Source organism: Cyprinus carpio, chromosome B2 (genome assembly GCF_018340385.1).
Source record: "Cyprinus carpio isolate SPL01 chromosome B2, ASM1834038v1, whole genome shotgun sequence".
NCBI classification, from domain to species: Eukaryota; Metazoa; Chordata; class Actinopteri; order Cypriniformes; family Cyprinidae; genus Cyprinus; species Cyprinus carpio.
In genome coordinates this window covers 15,365,367-15,372,362 of record NC_056598.1, presented here as the reverse complement: position 1 = coordinate 15,372,362, position 6,996 = coordinate 15,365,367, and positions in this window count along the sequence as shown.

Genomic DNA, 6,996 nt, shown 5'->3' with positions numbered 1-6,996 from the left:
TTTAAAAAGAAAAGAGCCTTTAACACTAGCATTCTCTATTCTTTCTACTTATTTTCTTTTTATTTATTATAAATAATGACCTTTTAAAAAAAAGCATTATCTATTCTTTTTCTGTCTATTGACTTGTTTTATTTTAATTTTAAAATGAGCCTCTAACACTAACATCCTCTATTTTTTTTTCTTATCATATCTACTTGTTTTCTTTTTATTTATTCTAAAAACAAAACAAACAAACAAACAAAAATCTTGCTACGTGTATGCTATGTCAGGCGAAACCCCGCCTCCTGACCCCGCCCCCCACTGTCCTCTTTTTGGAAAACTAAAATATGGTCACCCTAAAAAAAGATCGAGTTTGTGAGTAAAAAGTATAGCCTACAGCATACCCTGAAGTGGTGACTGAGCAAAGTGTTAGGAATATTCCGGGTCATTCAGAATTTAAAGTGATCATATCATGAGGAATCAATGACAACCAAGATACTGTTAGTCCTGAACACCAGAAGAGATAATGATAAGAATTAAAGTTTAACAAACCTTGTTGTGTTCCTGGCTGCAAGTAGTTCTGCAAGTATCCTTCTGAAGAATCCAACGAAGGAACAAACAGATAAAAATCCCAAATCATTTCAGACCAACATTAACTGTTTCAGCACAAACTATTTTAAATCTAAAAACAATCCTGCAATATGCAAGTAAAGGGCATTCAACAGTAAATGTGAAGAGAGTGTTTATGTCAGTTTGGCTGGTGAGCTTGTTCCCTTTAACCCCTGTTGGTTATTTGCTGGAACTACACGGTGACAAAAAGCATTTTTTCTCCACTGACAACCATTCAAAAGCTTGTGTTCTAAATAAGTACATTTCAATGTGCTAATTTAGCAACTGCCACAGAGATTAACTGAAACGCTGAGGTATAGATTTCTCTAGGTATTCTAAATATCCTTGAGCAGACCTGAACCCAAACTGACTGCATGCACAGAGAGCATTTCTGTAGGGTTCTGATTGGCTAAAATTTGTGTGGATTTCCAATTTACACAAATGGTAAAAAAAAAAAAAAACCCAGAAAGCTTCAAAACTGTTGGTCAAGAAGATTAAGTTCAAATAACATATTTCAAATAAAACCTGACAACAATGTGCTTCTTAGTTTAAAGCACATTTTTTATCAGGCTTGGTCATGCTAATGCACATTCACATTCCACAGTAAACAAAAAACTGATTGGCTTTGATTGGGTTTTAGTTGGATGGGACTCAGAAGTGCTGATTTACGTTTCTGCTGGTGGTTCCAAAACAGCAGTTATTCAGGGTTTATGTTTTGGTTCTTTTGCATCCCCTCTTCAATGCTGCTGTTGTCCCTAAATTTATTACTTGACAATGTCAACTAATGACAGCAAATGCTTGTGTTTTATTTTCCATTATAAACCTGTACATTTTAAACAAAATCTAAAGGCAAATTCTATTAATGGGGCATTGTGTGTGTTTATTTAATTCAGAATACTTTAAATCTCAGGCTATCATTGATGCACATTTGAAGTCACATTCTAAGAATGTGCTCTAAATAGATGCAACACGATGAAGAAGTTAGTAAACAAGGTGTGCTTAGTATTAAATTCATATAATGGGTTAAATATACACTTCATAAGAGACATAACAGCAGAGATGTGTCACTCATATCCACATTATATTTCAACAAGGAAGTAGCCTAAGCTATTTCCTGTGAATGTGCAAGACTTCCGATTTATTAATCTATTCAGAGTCATGCCCCATTTTTGCATTCAGAGTGGATAGATACACTGATTGTTGATGAAGTGTAATGTATATCAACCCAGTCTCATGGCAGTTCTTGACATAGTATATATCGTATACATATAATTATCTATATCAGTCATGTATTATATATATATACCATAAAACATTTGAGCCACTAATTCATTGACTGTATCTAATCTTTATAAGTTCTAGTACTTAGCCCAGTATGTCTGTTAAAGGGATAGTTCACCCAAAAATGAAAATTCATCATTTACTCACCCTCAAGTTGTTCCAAACCTGACTGGATAGATCTGGAACAGAACCCACAGATTTTCATTGTATGGAAAAAAACATGGAAGTCAGTGTTCACCGGAAACTGTTTGGTTCCTCATATTCTTTAAGTTTTTGGGATAATGCATTGCAAGTAATTGTCAGATTACTTTTTGCAAGTGACTAGTAAAGTAACACATTACTTTTAAATTTACTGATGAAATATCCAAGTTACTTTTTCAAAAAGTAATGCCAGTTCGTTTTCTTATTTATTCACTGGCATCTATCCTGTCCACATGTTGAGAGAAATTTGGAGTGAGGTGCAGAGGCAGGCACTGTTCTTCAAAACATCTCCTTTTATGTCCAGCAGAAGAAACAAACTCATACAGGTTTGAGACAGCTTCAGGGTGAGTAAAAGAAGATTTATTTTTTTAGCTGAACTATCCCTTTAAGTTTGTGTGTTTATGTTACGATAAAATAGGACACAATCACCAAAGAATAAGAATATGTAAATTTTGTGTAGTCCACTTATTTTGTCCTTTGATTTAGTGGTTTTAAATTTAAATACAAAAGCGATATCTCAATCTCTCTCTGTATATCCCTCAAAAGGATCTTGAATTAGAGATATATTTAAACCCTACTACAGCACAGAACACTTGAAAAAAACTGCGAATGACTCAGCCTCCTGAAGAGGGCGTAAAGGCTCCATTCATGAAACCCTTACTTTCTCAACTGCAAGGCCAAGGCCTCATATTTAACATTTATTTTAATTGAGCGTTGTGTTTCCTGTGCTTTGTGTTTCCATCAAGATACTGAACATGCTGGTGCAGATTTTGAATCCTAATCGAATTCATGAGTAAATACATTTTGTAATTTGCAGTGGGAACAAAATGTACATTGTTGAAAACGCCCTCAACTGGGAGTTCACAGTGGGGAAATTAGATGCAATAACAATAGCATAAATGTAATCCATCTTTATGGCAAAGGTTCTCATCCTCTAAAAATAACATGAATTAGCTACCTTTGAGGACAGATTTGTACTTTCTCTGTACATGTAGACACAATTTCCAAACCAGTTTTGTCAAAGCACATATTTTAATTGGCTACTGCTGTTGAAAATGTGTTAATTAGCAGTGGAAGATATTACTATACTAAATATATATGAGTCCTATGAATGAATCGCACCTTACGTGGGTTTTCTGTGACTCATAAAGGCTGTTGCAACCTACATTTGTCTAGTTCTCCATGCATATTTGTGTTTATGAGCCAGCATAAATGTGAGGAAGTAAAGATGTTAGTTATCCCTCTCATAACTTTAATATGAACCAGTCTGTTTCTGACATTTGAAGGTCAGCGCTCAAGCTCCACTATACAAGACAATTCATTTAGTCTCCGTTCTACAAGGGGAGGGGTTGAGGTAGAAGAAATGGGAACTGAAGACCCAATCTCAAGCCTGTAAGTAGGCTACTGCAGCAGCGGGAGATTGCCATAGGGCTATCACACCTAAAGATCAAACAAGTGATGTATCTGCTCACACTGAAGACTTATTTTGGAATAAACTGAGTTTAATCTAATGCTCAAGGTTTTTTTTTTTTTTAAGATGTGAGAGATTTGTTTTCTGCTTAAGGATACGTTCTGGGGCTTTTTAAGGTTAGAAATATGAATGGTAGTTTTTGGTTGATAATTGCTGTATGACTGTTATGGGAAATGAAACTCAAGCTGCTGCTTTGTAATTCATTAAACTGAAAGGCCTGCACAGAGAGATGAATATAATTAAAGAAGGTTTGGTACTGTAGCCTAGAGGCCTTCACTCCTCTCCTTTCCGTAACACAGGCTACAGAGAATAGAAGGAATTTGACATCCTTATATTGTTCTTATATGCTCAGTCAAAATGAGTGGTGTGTCATGCGGAGCACAAATTGTTGGCCTGTCTAGGACTCTTTTTTTTTTCCACCAGCTTTCTGCTATTTTCGTACAGAGCATCTATGCTACACAAATCACCTGGGTTTTGAGCTAGGAGAGGGTAGGAATCATGCAGTGGAGACCAAACAGCAGATTTTAGGACAGTAAAATCAAGGAGCAAGCAAGAACCTGCAACTGCTACCTTAAGGAGCTTTTCATAAATGTAGCTTTTTTAGTGTTCATTAATGTTTTTAATAAAATAATTTCGTTTTTTTTACCACATAAAGCTCACTTTTGGGCATATATGTATAAAGCTGTAGTGTGTCAGTGGGAAATATCAGTTTACAATTCCAAACATTCCTTTTGTCATTAATTGCAATAATCCAGTGTTATTTTTTGTTTGCACAAGGAGTCTGACAACAGCCAGTGCTCCACACAGAGATCTGATCTCATTATCATCAAGTCTTTCTGTGATTACATGAAGTATCCGAAAAAAAAAAAAAAAACTGAGACAGACTAAATCCAGAAGAACTATGGCAACGTCTCCAAGGTCCTTGAAGACACCTTCCTGAAAAGCTGCAGTAATATGAAATGTTTGAGGCACTTGGTAGGTAATGTGAGGATGTTTTCCAAACTAATGTCATAAATAGAGTTTATTTATCAATTAATTTCTATCAACTAAATCAAACCAAGCTTTGGTATGACCACCCTGTGTGTAAATCAGCTTTTGTTCTAGGTCTTGCATGTAGTTTTAAGGTAGCTTTGATCCAAATATGGTCCATTTGCATCTACTTTTTCCATTTTGAATGTAGGGTTTGTACAGAGCCCAGCACATGATATTGTGGCCACAAATTAAAATTAATTTCCCGTGGCTTTATGTGAAAGTTGAAATAATTGTACATTGTCATGTACATATGTTGTTGTAAACTGTACTACCATAGGTCCCTTGTTTTAATTTAGTTACATTGTGACCATAATATCTTGTTTTTCCCTGCAAGCCATGTTTGGGGCTTCATAGGTTTGTCTTTAAATATATATTTATGTTTATATTGGCATGTCATCATGTAATATATATACTTTATTTAAAATATTTTAAGCACTTTTTTAGTTTCCTCTTAATCACAGACCCTTCTTAATTAATAGATATGATCTATAACTACTAAATCACTTGATGTTTTGAATAAACAAAATAAAAACTGTGCATAATTTCACACAGTCTCATCTTATTCTCCCCAGATTGCCTGTTTCGATGAAAGAGGCCTCATGTCTTACTCTCAGCAAACTAATTTATTGAAAATAAAATAAACGCTACAGATGAGACAATCAAGGCAGTATTTGAGCAGTAGCTGAAATACAAGTGATGTCTAGGCCATTAATGAACAATTCACACTGATATTTCCTCCCTATACTATCAGCCTGTGAATGCAAAACATGAACACATAAACAAGCAAGCATACAGTCTACCCACTTATCTGTTGAAAGAAGAGTGTTAGTGTGTCAGTGCGTCAGCTGCAGGACATGCTCACAGCGATGTTACAGTTTAGAATCTTCATGCATCTGCAAGCAAATTCAAATCAATTCACTCATGCTCAAATCACCCTTCAGACCGCCTACACTGCATATTATGATTGTGAGATGTAGTAGGCACACACATTTAAATGAGAGTAGACCAAGAAGTTGCATTTTCCAAATCACTGTAATTTCAGTCTTTCATGTTGTATACTTCTTACGCTTAAATAAAATGTATTCACTATTTGTTCTAAATAGCAATTCAGATACTGAAATAGCAAGAGAATACAGTGTGATGTTTCTTATCACCACATTCAGCACACACTTGCTGAACAGGGTGTTGATATGGTTTGAGAAATGTAGCTTTAGCTTTGATGCTTCCTTCGGCAGTGAATTTTGATACTTTTGTTACTGAAGCAAAATGAGAGACAGTAAAACTTTATTAAGCCAGTTAGAGTTTGTTCTTGTCTTTCCATCTGTGGTCTTGTAATGTTTGCCAGCTTCTCCGTTTGTGGCTTAATCTGTTTGATTAAGAAGTCCAGGTTTTTCATCTCCTTTTGTTCTTCATTTCATGGTGCTCTAAGACTCTGTATATCACTGTGTCATTGAGGTATGTTATGGCATAATCAATGGTTTAACCATGGAGATGGACAACTGTTGTGTTACCCAGAGCTCTGGAAGGGATGTTAAACATCAGTGGCACAGAATTTATCTTAGTTTGGGATATCACTTTCTAAAATGACATAAAATAACAATACGGTTACAAACATTAACATTAGCTGATTAATCTTGGTTAAACCTCATAAACCTTATACAATTGGATATAGATATATTATGAATTCATTAATATGAATTTATAAATCAACATTAGACTATTAAATGCTGTAAAAATTGTTAATTGTTGGTTCACAGTATCTAATGCATTAAACTAATTACAACTTATTGTAAAGTGTTATTAATAGCCATTTAACAACCATTAATAAGCATGCATATTTAATTTAATTATGACATTAGCTGTAGAATACACTTCTTCTTCCATATTCATGCATATACTGTTATTTATTAAAGTACCCATAATTCAAAACCACAGAGAGCACTTGTAGGTTCTGTTTGACAATAACTGACAATAATTTGGTTTAAACCCTTTAATGCTACTCTAGTCTTCCAAAAATTGTGTCCTGCAGGACAGTTTTGGTCTTGATTGAGAAAATCAGTGTGATCTTTTTTAAGCAGAAGATACTGCGTGTCTCCTCAATCACATGATCATGGCAAACTCAACAACCTTGATATCATCTTCCAAATCATTCTAGTCCAAAATATTTTGCCCTGTTTCTGTCAAAAGCTCAATCTCTGTATGTTTCTTCTTTTTGCTTGTGATGTTGAATCACCACAAGGAGGTCAAGTCTGTGCTGTAGGAGTGGCACATACGCATCACTTACACAGAAGCCTAGGCTGCAGATCGTTTTATGACCCACTAAGGGAACATTCACTCTTCTTGTAGAGCTGCAATATTGAGTCACAGTCTGACTTGGCCCAGGGCACTGAATGTTTAATGCCCTATTCTGAAATGAGTTTACG